Source organism: Trichechus manatus, unplaced genomic scaffold, assembly GCF_000243295.1.
Source record: "Trichechus manatus latirostris isolate Lorelei unplaced genomic scaffold, TriManLat1.0 scaffold00237, whole genome shotgun sequence".
In the NCBI taxonomy this organism is placed as follows: Eukaryota; Metazoa; Chordata; class Mammalia; order Sirenia; family Trichechidae; genus Trichechus; species Trichechus manatus.
The window spans coordinates 1571811-1588712 of NW_004444173.1; the positions used below are offsets into that span (position 1 = coordinate 1571811).

The 16902-nt window shown below is 32.9% G+C and overlaps 1 protein-coding gene across 1 annotated transcript in view; it reads left to right on the plus strand.

The window, feature by feature from the left end:
• The window catches only part of PCDH10 (protocadherin 10), a 47877-nt gene that overhangs the window by 25608 nt on the left and 5367 nt on the right, over positions 1-16902 (plus strand). The window lies entirely within an intron of this gene.

Sequence of the window (16902 nt, forward strand, 5' to 3'; positions counted from 1 at the left end):
ACCAGTGTAATGAGTAGCCCATACATTTAGTAGGTAATGTGTCCAGTAGCCAAAACTTTACTAATTTTCCAAGAATCCAGAATTTTGTCCCCTCTAGTCACTACCACCCCAAGGATTGCCCCTGACTTCTAACCAAAGATAGGTTTTAACCTTTATATAATTTTAATAAATGGTATAATGCATTATGTTTGAGTTCCACTAAAACTTAGTAGCCAGTTATTCTCAATGATAACATACAGAAAGCCATTAACAAAGCTTGATGTCCGTTGGTGTGTAAGCTAAATAGACAACTTAGTTGGTATGTGTTCTCCTTGGTATGATTTCTTTTACTGTCTTTGAAGTTCTCTTCATGTCTAGTCCTTCAGAAATGCTTGATGCTTGTTTTTATAGTTTTATTACTGATTGAAGCATAATCTTCTGTTACCGTTCTGATGTTTTTATGGAAACAGATATTTAAATATGTTAACCCAAATACCAGTAGAAAAATTGAGATGTTGGTACTTCACATTTCTCTGAGCTTTTATTAGACAATTATGGCAAATTATAGACTTTGATACTTAAAGGGGACTCTGAGTATAGTAAAGAGATTACTATTTTGAAAAATAGCTTATCTGAAGAGAGTTTAAAGGGATTGAGAGTCTGTGAATTGAGAAGGCGAGAGATGACATAATAGATGTTAAGCATTTAAACAAATTTTATACAGATAAGATAGTGATCAGTTAATCTGCCTCTACTGAGAGCTGAAAAAAGGAAATGGATCTAGGGTCCATCTGGAAAGATTTAAATTACAAATTATAGGAAATATCCTGATCCTGGCATTTGCTCCTGAGGGATGTGGGAACACTTTACCTTGAAAGCATTACAAACTACAAACATATGCATATGTCATCTGTGATTTGGTGGAATAATACTCTCTAGCCCTGTGATGTTATTTCCCAAAAATGCTTTTCCAAAGCTGGGCCTGGGAAAGGGGTGAAAGGGAGGAGTCTCACAGGAGACAGATGACTACAGATTTAAAATATCTTTGTCAAATACTGTGTTTTCCCTTTACTGAAATGGCTTATTTCTCTTATACTGAGAATTTTCCACTTTTGACATCAAACTATCTTCTGCTGAATTTTAAGGAAAATCCTAGGTGACAATTACTGTGAAATGGCCTGGAATTAAATGATAATGAAAGACTTTATAAATGATTCAAAGACAATTGTCTGCTCTTCTTAAATCTAATAGTAATATGTACCTTTATACTTATTTTGGAAGAAAGAGCAAGCAGGCCATATATGATCATTATACTTTGGGTTGATAATTTGGGGAATAGAATAAAATACAGCATTGGCTTGTTAATAAGGAAGCATGAGTTAATCATACCTGTGGAAAAAACAAAATGAAAGGGCGAATAATCAAATGGGGAATTTGTTATGCTAAACATTAATGCTAAATTTAAAAATAACAGTAGTAGCTACCTACTTCATGACCATTTTATAGGCATGAATAGGTGATATAAGACATAATAAAGGCACCAATTTCCTAAATACACACCAGTGTTACAAAAGAACAGTTATTTTCACCAAAGAGCATGGAATCTCAGACATAGCAAAAATTGTGTCAGATACATGAATATTTTATGACTGTAAAAATGTATTTAATTTTAAATAGGCGAAAGGGTTGTTTGGCAATAGACAATGTGGAAATGCCTTTTGTATACAGATACGGAGTGAATTAAGCTAAGAATTAAGGAAAGCTATATTTTAAAATTATATTATGTAGTGGTATGAAGATGATAATTTCTTAAATTATATAAAAAAATAGTAGACTCTTACTGAAATTATTGGTAAAGATATATGTATTTTTTCAATTCAGGCTTATACTGGAATTAGTTTTAAGAAACACTTGACATTTAATAATTTAATTTTCATCTCCAACACTTAAAATTGAGCTTGAGATCTAGGAACGTAATCTTTGATCATTTAAATTGCTTGCTTTATAGAAATTCTTTTGTAGAAATTATAGTTTCATGATGCTTATAACAAGTGTGCTAATGTATCTAGTATGATGGAAAATTACTTTTCCTTTAAATAAAAACATTTAAAATAGTTTCAATGGGCACGTAATATTTCTTTGAAGTTCATTTTAAGCCTATGCCCTTTTTTTAGTCTTTTAAAGTTTTCACGTTTAACTTGCTTTCTTCTTTAATTTCGGAGAAATGTCAGTAAAACCAAAAAAGACTCCGTTGCCGTCGCCTCAATTCTGACTCATAGGACAGGGTAGAACTGCCCCATAGGGTTTCCAAGGAGCTTCTGATGGATTTGAACTGCCAACATTTTGTTATCAGCCAAGCTCTTAACCACGGCACTACCAGGGCTCCGTTATTTTTAGTACTATTATTTATCATGAAATAGCAACATGATACTTTAAAATTGTTAAAATGTTTTCAATCAGCAGTTTGAGGCAGGTACTCCCAAATAGCTGACAAAAACAGTGTGACCTACATTTAAGAAAGCTTATTGTTGAACACCTCTTATATTCCAGGCACAGTGTTCTTCAGTTTTGTTTTCCCTAGAACTAGATTTTATAAATATCCTCAGGGCTTGGTGTACGGGAATGTGATTATGGCTCACGAACTTATCACAGACGGATGTGCAAATCAGAAGATCAAGATCTTAGCTTAAAATACAAATATAATAACTGAATACATTTAAGTACTTTTGAGAGCTGTCTATTGAAAAAATAAAAATGCTGTCAGAATTCTGGATGAGAATGTAAAGGGAATGAGACTAATTACTGGTGATTACACATAGCCTAATCCTCCTTCAGTATAAGGGTACTGTATCTACTTCACAGATCAAAATAATCAGATCAGGGCATCTCAGCATCATCTGTTTTAATTATTGACATTTTTTTCCTCACCTCCATGCATACCACTAGCCCTCCATTCAGAGAATTTAAAAAAATGAATAAACTAACCTCGAGTATATTACAGTACCAGTGAAAAGTTTTCAACTTCCATTACAATGTACATGAAACACAATCCACTTACCTGGTTAGACTGTGGTGTCTTTAGTGAATGCTTACAAAATATCATCTTAATATTTCAGGAAAGAGTTTTCTAAGTGTTATTAATTTTATTCATATTGACATTATTATAACTTATAACTTTCAGTTTCACAAGATAGCATTTTCTGATTTTGTTCTCACGGTATGCATTTACTTTCTTCACACTCATAACCTAGTGTGCACTTAGAAGAGTGATCCTCACACCAGAGAAGTGGTTTGTTGTTAAGATTTCCAGCGTGAGGCCAATCTGTGGCTCAAATCCTGATCCAGCCAGTTACTAGCTGTGTGATCTCCGCAATTTCTTTAACCCATCTGTAACTCTTTCCTTCTCATCTATGACACAGATCTGAAAAAGCTCATTTTGGAAATTAACTTATTTAATATATTTAAAGCAGTGTGTGCCTGGCCCAAAGATGCCCTCATTAAGTGTTCAAGGCAACCATATGTTCAGTTAAAATTGGAACAATGACATCAGCCTGAGTATGGACAAAATTAAAAATCTGAGCTTAAACAGAGGAATTATGCTTTCATTTATTCCCAGAGAGATATCAGACTCCAAATGTTCTTTTTCACAATATATTACCATTTTTTATTGCAGCATATCATTTTTTAACATAATACCTCGGTTTTAAAAGTGTGGTATCCTTGTTTTGTTTTGTTTTTTTATTCATAAAACCAATGGGACAAAGAGTATAGAACCAAAGGCATAAGGACCAATAAAGATTAAGCTTTATTCATTTTATTTTGCTATCAGTCACAAACGTATGATTATTTTAAATGTTCATATTCTCAAATTAAGCATTTCACTTAATTTGTGTATTTACAGTGAGTGAAGACAGTTGATTATGTACAGCAAACAGAAAAAATAATCTGACAAAGTATGCCTTTTTTTGAAACAGAGTTTTGTATTTTATTTTAGTATGAGAAGTAGCATATTATCTTTGTAGGTTGTAGGAAAAGAAATAACATTTTTTTTTGGTTCAAAAACTTAAAAAGTGATAAAAATTGATGGCCATATACAAAGTGACTTACCTGTATTTAGACAACTGTACCAGCCCGTTAGTGTAAATTCTGGGCTTAGACAGGGTATTGTTTACTCCAAGGGTTCTGATATCACTGTGTGAGAGACAGCAAAACCAAAAAAACCAAACCCATTGGCATCAACTCTATTCCCACTCATAGAGACCCTATAGAACAGAGTAGAACTGCCCCCATAGGGTTTCCAAGACTGTAAATCTTTATGGGAGCAGACTGCCAGATTTTTCTCCTGCAGACTGGTTGGTAGGTTCGAACTGCTGACCTTTCGGTTAGCAGTCGAGCACTTAAGACACAAATGCCCTAAAATCATCACACAAAGTAACTGCAAATAGTTTGTTGGTATGGAAAACTGTAAGATATTTCAAACATATCTATGTCTGGCATACAACAATGTTTAAACGCCTGCTATTGTTGTTAGCTGCCCTAGGGTCCAGCCAACTCGTGGTGACTCCATGTAGAAGGGAATGAAATACTGCTCGGTCCTGCTCCATCCCCATGATTTGTTGCCAGTCGGACAGTTGTGATCCATAGGGTTTTCTTTGGCTGATTTTTGGAAATAGATGGCCAGGCATTTTTTTTTTCCTAGTTTGTCTTAGTCTGGATGCTCCAGATCCAAAGATTTTCTTGCCTCCTTTTTTCTTCATGAAAATCCTATTATCTGATAAACTTGATTCTCTCAATCAGCCTCATATTTGCATTTTTGTACCTTTGTCTTTCAAAGTTAGACAGAACTAGAAAATGGTATCACAAGTCCATTTGAGAAGTGCCTAAGAAATCACCCAAATATTATTTTCTGCTTATGGTGTATTTATTGAGCTCTCCATGTAATGCTCATGTTTTTATGATTCTGTATGTTTTCCATCTTCTGCCTTCTACGTCAGTTTTACATATATATCAATCGCTATTTCACCTGAATAACAAGAGATCTTCCAACTAAGTCCCAGTACCTAACTGCATTTAAAAATCATATGTTCGCATGTCTTTTTATGTTTGTGCCTCATATGAAGACCAAAAAAACTCTCAATTTTCATAAAATGTTGAAGCTTCTGGCATTAAATAGTGCTGTTTCCCAACATTGAAAGAAATAAGATTTTTAAAAGGTTTAATTCTTTTTATCATTTAATATTATGCTTGTGAAATTGGCATACCAAAAAACCAAACCCGTTGCCATCGAGTCCAACTCATAGCAACCCTATAGGACAGAACAGAACTGCCCCATAGGGTTTCAAAGGAGCACCTGGTAGATTTGAACTGTTGACCTTTTGGTTAACAGCTATAGCTCTTAACCACGACACCACCAGGGTTTCCAAAATTGTCATAGTCTGCTGCAGTTAAGAACTTCTCCAATGTACTGGTTTTCAATGATTCTATGTTTTAGTTTTTCATCTCATTAACAGATAAGAAGATATTAATTTTATTAGAATAAAATATCTCTGGCTATCTTGTGAAAGATCTCTTGCAGTAATCAAGGAAGGATTCAAAGAGCTGTACTTTGGGGTCAATAGTCTAGTACAGTCTGTATGATTTTAACTGATAGAGACAAAATGCATTCGAGGAGTAGGGCATAGCATGACCAAAAGTACAGAATTACAGCGCAGATAACTGATATGGAGATATGAATATTCTAGGTTGCTAAATATATAAGATACATACAGGAGGATACTGGAAGTTAAGGTTTCAAAGTTATGTTTTGAATAATAATATCCAGATTAATGGTAGCTACCAATTACTGAGAAATTATTATGAATCCTGGAGTCCCTGGGTGGTGCAAACTGTTAAGTACTTGGCTACTAACCAAAAAGTTGACCATTTGAACTCACATAGAGGTACCTTGGAAGAAAGGCCTGGCAGCCTTGAAAGGTCGCAGCCTTGAAAACCCTACGGAGCACAGTTCTGCTGTACACATGGGGTTGTCATTCGTTGGAGTTGCATTTGGTTTGGTTTTGAGCTAGGCTGTATTCTAAACACTTTTCAGATATTAATACATTTCATCCTTACAGTAACAAAATGAGGTAGATATTCTTATTGTCCCCATTTTATAGATGATGAAACTGAGAAAAAGAGATGTCTAGTAACTTGGCCATAGTCTCTTGGTTAGTTAATTAGACTCATGCTTTTTACCTGAGACTACATCTGATACTATAGTGGGAGTTTATAACCAATTCACTACTTGAACCCCAGACTTAAGAAATTGGACACAATTTAGAAGGAAATCAGTAAGGATTTGTTGCATGGGGTTGTGTCTTTGCTTTATTGGCAGAGTCATATTGCCGTTGTCAAGCTTTATGGCAATAATGACCTGAACAAAAATATTTAGGGATTGAGAATGAAAATGAAGGGGTTACTAATGCAGAAAATTGGGGGAAAAAAGCATTCATATGATCAGTAAGCTAAACGTAGGAATAGAAAGTAGTTATGAAAGATGATTCTCAAGTGTTGAAACTGGACAATTGAGAGAAGGGTGCAACCCCAATAATAATAATTTTTTAAAAGTTTGTGGGCAGGAAGGGTGTAAATTTTTATTGAAGACTGATAAGCAGTTAGGAACACCCAGGAAGATGCATTTTAGTAAAATGAAAAGGTAAGATGTCAAATTATGTGTGATACATGTATGATTGTGTACCAAGGCAGTGAAAAATGCAAACATAGTTTTCTGTTTAAAATTGTTTAAGATTTTTTGGAAATGAAAAGTAGACATGAGGAAAAATCATAACTAAAAAATACCAGTAGATGAGCTATGGATGGAGTTATTTTTGGACAGTAGAGACTTGATCAATGTATGGGACCTTTAAAGACTTAAAATACATTATATTAAATATGTTATTTTAAATGCCATAATTTAAATTGTCCATGTGCCTTCAGTAACTCTGTGAGTTGCAGACCAGATCATTCTAGCATGAAATTTACTCATAAATGCCTCTCTATGAAAGCATAATCCCAGAAGCAATCTTTTATAAAAAGAAAAAAAAATTCAGTCTCCTAGTCATAATGTAAATTTAATATTAGCCTATGACCGTTATCTGTCTTATTTTTTCGTCCTTTAAATTTGTGGAAAAAAATGTCTGGCTTACTTCTATAGGTTCCTAGCTTTTACTGATGCTGACACTACCCAAGGGTTGAAATAGTGGGACAGAATCTCTTCTTTCAGCAAATAATTTCATCGCTTTTTCCCTCTACAATTATATTAGAGGTTATTAGTCACAAAACACCCAAGCAGTCTTTCTGACTGCAAAATATTTTGTTAAATTTTAATAATTTAGAGGGAAGGAATGCAAACTATTTCCTGATATGTAAACTTTAAACCCAGGGTTTTCTCCACTGATCTCTGTGAAAAGACATACAGTTACATTTTCTTTTGCATTCCCCAAACCCAATCTTTCCTGCCTGCTTTACCAAAATCAATGAAGCACCCTCTATCTTTCCTCTGGAGCCCTGGTGGCGAAGTGGTTAAGAGATCAGGCTGCTGACCAAAAGGTTGGCAGTTCAAATCCACCAGCCACTCCTTAGAAACTATGGGACAGTTCTACCCTGTCCTTTAGGGTCACTATGAGTTGGAATTGACTTGATGGCACAGAACAACAGTGTCTATTAATTAGGTAATTTCTCTAAGATTCTAGTGTCCATTAATTAGATTATTTCTCTAAGACTCTAATATTCTCATTCATATTTTTCAGGCTGTCTGTTGCCACCCCAGTAACATTTACATTTAAAAGTCCCTTTTATTTAAGCCCTGGCAACATTTTTTGCTTCGTATCATTCAATGCTTCTGTCAGTTTCTTGCTACACCGTGTTTTCTCAGGCCCTTTGTAACTTTGCACATTTTATTCTTCCTCTGCAATGCTCTCTCATCCACAAAAGCACCCCATGCTCCATCTGCATTGCCATCTCCTACTCATCAATCAAAATTCATCTCTGTTTACCTTTAATGAGAATCCTTACCAGACAGAATTATATACACTTTTCCCTGTAACTTCTTGTAGTTTCTTCTGCATGATTGCTGTTTCAAAAATATTTTGTAAAACAATTCTTTGCATGCTGGTTTGTTCACTAGGCTGCGAGATCTTTTAGAACAGAATCCGTGTGTATTCTTTTTAGAGCCCGTGACCCAGAACTGTTTCTGGAGCAAAGTAGATATTATGTGTTCTTATAGACTACATCAATGAATCAGTAAATGACACACACTGAAACCAAGGAAGCCAGCAGCATTTCTTTCCTTTGGTTGTCTCGGCATCTACCGTGACTCAGATAAATTAATATAATTCCTATAGGTTCTGAATGCCAACAAACAAACTTACTTCCAGTTCTAAAATACTCCCCCTTGATTTGGTATTCTTCAGCTTTTCATGATTTTCACGGTCTTAACTGTACTAATTCAAGCATTCTTTTTTCTGATCCATCCTTTTCTTTCATAACTCCGTAATTAATGTTCCACCATCACTGACTGCTAATTTCATTAATCTATTTTTTTAATTTTCTGTCACAAATAATTTAAAACATATATGTAAACATTAAATATATATAAGATGACTTGAAAGAGGAACACAAAAGGGAAACCGATTACGGATATATGATTATGGGCAGGAGGTTGTTGATCAAAATACTGGATAACTATGGTTGGAAGTAGTTTATCTGACCTTTAGGTTTCTGGGGCTTTCACGTAATAGATTTTAAGTCTTTGGAATTCTTATTCATCATAATTATTGAATAAGCCATTTTCAGATTCTTTTGTTATGTGTGATTTTGTGTTTTGTTTTATGGACTTGTGGAAACTAAGGATTATCTCAGATCCTTTTTTTAAAATATGTATTGTAACAAAATGCTGATTTTTTTTGTAAGAACTTTATAATGAGATATGAAGATAGGTTTGTACGTTTTTTGTATTTTAATAATGATGCAGATATTTTATATATAAATATACATTGTCAATAATGTTTAACTCCAACTAAAATTGATTATTTAAAATTTGATTTTTTTCCCTGGATTTATTATGATACTTTCATAGATAACAAATGTATAATACATTATGTTTATATTATTATATGGTTAAATATTTATAATAATTAAAAAGAACCCTAATTGAACACGGAGCTTAAACTTATAGAAGGTAGTATAACTATTTAATGATCTAAATCTTGACATCTAATTAGAATATCACTGAAATGAATTTTTATCTTTAACGAGCATGATATCTTATTTGAACATGATATCTTACCGGCACTTTTTAATTTTTTAAGCCGAATTCGATTCAGTTTATCAACTTTCAAATATCTAATTATCTGTCGATATGTTAAATTGAAAGGGAGAGAGGGAGGTGGTTTAATAAGTTTCTAGGATATAACTCAAACATATATATATATAGGCTTAAATTTTAGAATAAGTAATGAAAAATTATGTTTATTATGCAAAGAAAGAACATTTTATTTAGCATGTTACATCAGTCTCACAAAAACATGGATTTCACTAATAGACCAGGTTAAAGTTTCATTATATTAAAAAGAAATAATTTAAGTGACAATTAAAATTTTGTTCACATATGATAATGAGGCAATTTGTCATTAAATATAAATTTATATCAAGTAACTGAATTTAATTTCTTGATCTTCTGAATTTTGACAAATTAACTTTAAATTATTTTTTATAGCACTACGTATACAAGTTATTATAAAATTACAATGTTACAAAATAATTAGAAAACACAGTGCAACCTTTTTCTTACGTCTGTGGTAACTAGGGTTATCTGTGCTATTATGAAGTGGGTGCCTTGAGGATAGGGCTGCCAGATTTAGCAAATTAAATACAGGACTCTCAACTATTGCATGGGACATACTTAACCAAAAAAAAAAAAAAAAAAAGAAAAACCTGCTCATTGCTTATCTGAAATTTATATGTAACTGGGCGTCCTGTATTTTATAACAACCCTCCTGGTCCCTTACCTACACCTCTTATACTGGACTTCCTAACTGCTTTCGTATGGAGGTGTTTTTTCCATCCATCCTCTGTGGTCAGCTGTCACTTTTTAGTGTGTCTGTATTTTCAACTCCCTCTGAGCCTGCACTTTCTGCTTTTAATCTGCTATTTGCTTTGACGTGTAAGTAACTGAATTATGTTAGAGGAAATCAGATCATCAGATAACTAGCCCTACTTTTACAGACAGGTTTTAAGTGATTAGGCTGGGTGTGTCTATTCTGATAAAAAAAAATCTTGTATTAACTGAGTGACAAGTATTTTACTTATCAACTCAGAACACAATTCGCTTATTTTCATGGCTTAATTCTCTAAGGTCGTTGTTAAATCATTTTGAAATCTTACCCTTTGTTAAGTAGGCCATTGTTGCTGTTAGCTGCCTTGGAGTCAGCCTGGATTCATGGCTACTCCATGCACAACGGAGAGAAATGATGCTTGATTCTGTGCCATCCCCATGATAGGCTGTGGATCAGACCATTGTGATCCACAGGGTTTTGAGTGGCTGATTTTCGGAAGTAGATCGCCAGGCCTTTCTTCCTAGTCCATTTTAGTCTGGAAACTGGGCAGCATCATGGCAAAACACAAGCCTCCACTGATTCAATACATGACTATATATTTTAAAAATCAAAGTATTATGTATTTGTTCTTATATTTTTTCATCTTACATTGCCGAATTAAAGTTTAATTTATATATAAAAAATGAAGTTGTGTGCATCACTAGTAGTTGGGGTAAATATTATGACACAATGAGGTTATTTGGTGCAAATAGGTCTTTATAGGTGCCTATATTTGCAGGAATGATCAATCCTATTCAGGCATTTTCCATGACTTCTGCTTTGAAAAATTAATGCTAATTTCAACCTTTCAGAGAAGTAACTAATTTGAGCATCTTATAATGTTGTTTTGAAGGAAACTACTTGAAATACAAGTGTCTAAATGTCAGTAAATATTATAAGTTTCATGATTCTCAAAAGTAAAATTAGGAACAATTTATTCTTTAAAGTAACATACGGATATCTTTTTGCAATTTCAGATACACAAAATAATGGCAAAACAAAGGCTACTTAAATGGAAAGGGCCCTTAATGCTTATTAACATAATATATAATTGAGTGCTTTGTCCTCAAAAGAAGTTTCAAGGTGCTTCTTAATTGTCAATGTAATGGATGACATTTTCAAATATTACTAGAACAAATCATAGTTTCTGTATTTTAGAGGATTACTATGAAGGATCCCAGAGGAAATTCAATGATATAATAAACATAGAAAGCAATATATATTAGAATTTCTGTTCTAAGGTTATAACAGTGTAGGGCCAGAACATATAAAAATAATTCAGTGTTCAAACTTCATTTTAAGATTCTATGAAGGCAATGGGATTTTGTTTGTCAACGGAACCTGGTGTGGTGGTCAAAGTGTTATGGGTGACGTCATATCCTATTATTATTTTCCCCCCTTAGGGGAAATTTATTAATCTTCCAAGACATCATTTTAATCATTTTTAAGTAAATTTGGAATAGATCCCTTTAATATATAGAATTCTATGCAAACATATTGTCTTAGTATTTTATAAATATTTGAATTTAAAAGTTTCATGTTTTTATATTTTACATGCAGAGATTTCGAATATTAACACTTTTGTGTCTAGATGGAAATGTTATGAATTATTATTGAGATTTTTTTTAGATATCTTGCTCAAATCAACTTAAGTAATGATAATATTCAAAGTATATTATCTTAATTAAAGGAGTTAATACACTATAGCTGTTTTTTGGGAGAGTTGAAAGCACTCGTCATTAATATAGTTAGTTAGAGGTAAGTATTTTAAAACAGAACAAAACTGAGTTACTATAATTACATCTACCCTGTTAAGAAGATTAGAGATAGTTGACATGGTTGCAGTAATCCACGGAGTAGATATTTACTGGTGAACCAGTTCTAAATGTACTATTGTCTTTGTGAGAAGCTAATTTTGAGTGAAAAAAAATAGATACACACACACAGAAATTCCTACTTGCTAATGGGTCCTCTTTCTAGAAGGAATCTATCATGTTCCAGAGGGCCTCACTTCCTCACAGAAAGTTATGTGAGGGTAATAGTGTAACGATATACTCTTGTGGTCTGTACTTACGGACAAATAAACCAAAATTCGTTGCCGTCGATTCGATTCTGACTCATAGTGACCCTAGAGGACAGAGTAAAACTGCCCCATAGGGTTTCCAAGGAGCAGCTGGTGGATTCGAACTGCCAGCATTTTGGTTAGCAGCCAAGCTTTTAACTACTTCACCACCAGAGCGCCTATGGACAAATAGAAACTCCTATATCCCAGGCTTTAACTAAGTCCTTTTTCATAGCAATACAATTTGGTTTAAAAATAAACATTGAACAATGCTAAATTCTAAAATCTTCATTGACAGGAGATTCAGGGCTTTGCAGAGTGCATCAGCTCTGCCTGATCTCTAGGGTACCTTAAAATTTATAAAATAAATTCCTTCTTTGTACATATCATGCTTAGTGAGAAAATTAGGTCAAATTTATTTTTAATCCATAAACTACAAATGATAGATAGTCTCAACTAGAGTGTAGCCATCTTGGTAATGCTGGATCCTTAGGAGGGGACTCTAGCAAGGCTGGAATGTCTAAGAGGAGATTACTGTGCTGAACATGCTGCTGTCCTCTCTTAGAAATGATCCATTTTACTCAATCATTGGTGTACTTTTCTATTTCATGAAACTACACTTGCCAAATTTCTTATCTTTTAAAATATATGTGAATTTATATTTTAATTTCTAAACATTTATTAATTGCAAACTATATTGTAAGTATAGCACACGCACATAGACTGAACTAAAAGTAAGCACTGGCTTTACTACATTTTTCTTACATTTACGGTCTGAAGGATTGTTTGAGTCATTTATCTCACAGAGTTTCCTTTCTAAATGATTAATCAAGTTCATATATGGGAACCGCCTTCTCCAAACAAATTTCTTGTTTCCCCCTTCACTCTGTCAAGGTAGAATAAAAATGCATACTATTTGAAGAAATAAAAAATGTATATATAGCAAGAGGATAGTGAGAACATTATGAAACAAACGTAACTCAGAAGTTTATGCTGCACTAAAACATTATTATTGGGCAGAAAGACTATACATAAATTACTAATATTAGGCTTTTGTCTTTTTATAATCCAGAATATAGCACAACATGTAATTAGTTTTTTCAGTATATATGTCAGTATATATACATTATATATACATACATTTAAATTTAATATCTTCATAATTTTTGTGAGGAGGAAAAATAATTTACAATCTGAACAATATGCAACTATATTTGTAAAAGTAATGCAAATATAAGGTTGTTCAAATGGGAAGGTTAAAGCAAATCAAGGTGATACTGTCCTTTCATAGTTAAAGGCACTATGCTTATATCTGTATGTTACGGTTAAACATTAAAAAAAAAAATCTTTAGAGAGATTTTAAAGAAAATTCTCAAAAATGGTTCAAGGATAAGACAGCAGGAAGTTAAAAAGAACTGATTATTGAACTGGACACATCTCTGACGGAGACTTACTTTTAAACTGTCTTTAAGTTTATGATATGCTTTTACACAGAGAACAGAGAGCAGGTGTTTCTGACTTCCACAGGGGGCAATGGGCTCAAACTTTGTATGCTAGATTCATTTTATATATAAAGAAGTGTCCTGACTGTGAGGCTCATTAAACATTTGAATGAGCTCCAGAGTAGGTTACTGATCTCAGCTTCTGGAAGTTTTTCACTGTAGTGGAGAGTCTCAATCATCTAGGATGTTTAAAGGCTGCTCTTTCTTTCAGGCGAAGAAATGTATTAGATTACTTCACAAGATTAATTTATCCCTTCAGCTTCTGTGGCTTTTACTGTCATAAAGTCTAAAGGGTATTTTACTTCCTGCTATGAAAGTATGGGGATGAGAATATTCAAATTATTAATTAACATTTTAACGTATCATGTAAAATCATTCTTCAGCAGGCAGTTTTATGGTATAAATAATATACCAGTGCTGATACTTTTACAGTTATTTTTTTCAGTAGGCATATTACATTTATTCTTCTTCAGTCATTAGTTAATCGAGATTTTTCAGTATTCCACAGCAAATATCATACTTTGCAAATTATCAAAGACAATAACAGGATTCTACAATATAAAGAAAAATGTAATACACCATGAACTTTCTTAAAAAATATACATACTCTAAATTATAAAAAGGTAGATATTTGAGTATTTGTCTGTCTTTATGAATGATTTTTCATATTATAATTCAGTCATTAAGATAAGTGTCTTAAATCTAACATTTCTGTGGCTCACTATGAAAATACATCGACTGAATAAAGACATAAAGTTAGAAAGAAACGCAAGCAGTCCTTTTCCTATTACTTTTAGGTTTGATTCAAAACAAAACCTTTCATCCACACCAAGTGACCAACTCCCTACATGTGCTGATGCATAGCAAGGGGAAAAATGCATTTGTGAAATAAAAAGGAAAGGAAAATTTCCAAATGTCTTTGATAATTCCAAAGCATATATAGACTGGAGGAGAAATCATAGAGATTCAATATATTTGACCCATTCTACAGTCTAAAATGCTTCAGGTAAAGTACAATCATATTACTTAAAACTATGGAATAATTTATTAGAGTCAATGCCTCTAAAATATAATCACATTGATCCATTTTCTTGGATTATATCTGCCTACGATTTTTACGACGTTAACCCATACAGTCACAAAGGAATAATGATTATTTAGTATTCAAACTCACTTTTTAAAAGTCTTGAAACAAAGTGGATGTGACGATAGCTTTGGAAATAATATTCCATTTTCTCTAGTTGCCTGACAGCACTTCAGATGCATGGGATTAGCCTCAGAAACAGAAGAAATCATCCTTCCCCGTTCTAATTTGTTCTGACCTTCAAATGCCACTCTTATATTTGTCCTATTCGGATTTGCCTTCCTGAATTCACTAATAGGTGAGAGGTAAACTTAATAAAAGGTGATTATATTATTCAGAGCACTACCGAAATATGTGGAGTTTAAAGGCAACACACATGTAACTTTAAGGATGAATCAAAATATGCCTTTGAAGCTTACATGTATATTTATGATATTTAATATAATATATGCTAAACTTCCTGTGTTCTTATGACAATTAACTGCTTCAATCACTGAATATATTTTTGTCTCCTGACTAAATCAAATGAACATACAACGTCTGTGCCCATAGTTTTTCCCATAGGTAATCTTTTAACCTAATTAGAAATGATATTTTACTGATTTAAATCATGTGTTAACTAATTTCTGCTTTTATACTAAGATGTAGCTTTTTTAGTATATTCATTTTTCACATAATTAATTAGCTTATAGTTTGAGTGATCACTCCTGAGTTTCTTTTGCCCTTGAACTACTCGAATGATGTTCTCCATAAATCAGCATTTTCTGATTTGTACTATTAAAAGTATCAAATTGTAAATAATATTTCCAACTTATTGTGAAAAAGGTAGAATTATTTGTAGGATGACCATATTTCTTGGATTGTCTAGGACAGTATAACATTATGTCTGGCGTGTTATTAAGAGTGTTCCTTTTCACTCACAAATGTGTCATCCAGTTTCGACTGTACCTTATTAGGTCTCCATCATTATTTGCTCCAATTCATTTTATAAACCTCAGTTGCTTTGGTGGCTAACTATTTAATTTACTAAAAAATTTTTAATTCTGATTGGTAAAAACAAAATAGATTTGAAATCATTTAATTCAAGTTTTAATGAAACCGGAAATTCAGTTAAGAGCATAAGATAATAGGATTTAATTCGTTTAAGAGACACAGAGAGCAGAGTTTCTGTTTCCTTATTAGACATTCTCTTTAGCATTATAACCAGCTGAATTTTAATAGCTACCATGTGGTCCTATATCATGTTGTTGTTGTTAGTTGCCATCGATTCAGACTCATGGTGACCCCACGTGTGCAGAGTAGAAAAGACCCACAGGATGTTCAAGGCTGTGACCTTTCAGAAGAAGATCGCCAGGCCTGTCTTCTGAGGTGACTCTGGGTGGGTTTGAACAGCCAGCCTTTTGTTTAGAGGTTGGGTACTTAACTGCTTTGAAACTATCATAATAAATTCTCAATAACTGTTGGCTACCATTACTCATAATCCATGATATTATATGACATTATAAAACAAAATGTTTTGATTTTGTTTAATCCTGGTTATACAAAGTACGTATATAAACAATTATTTTAACTTTAATTTCTATCAATGATGGCACTTGATTTATAATTTTAATGTTGGTGTCCCTGCTAAAATAGAAATTTGTGCCAAAATATTTGATTATTTTGGTCAAAAACTGAGTTTGTGATGAAAAATGATAAAGAGAATATCAGAGAAAACAATATTGGAAAATAAACAACTAGGTAATCTACCTGAAATGATTGGATACACCATGGGAAAATGATTGAACTAATGAACATGTTCTTCCATCTGGTAAAAAAGAAAAGCAACTATTGGCCAGATTAAAACAATTGAGTTATACTACTTATCATAGTTCTTAATTTTTAAGAGATTTACATATATATGATATGTGATTGTTACATCAATTGAACATTTTTATTATAAACCTATTATATGTCAAATACTAATTTAGAGGTTATAGTTTCTGCTTTCATTATGCACACAAATATTATGTAGATTATGGGTAGGTGAGAAGAAATATCCTTTTCACTGTGAATAAATGAAACACCCAGAAATCGAAACATTTGAACAATTGAATCCTGACAATTCTGATTTACAGTTCTATATGTTTTGTAACAGTAGAG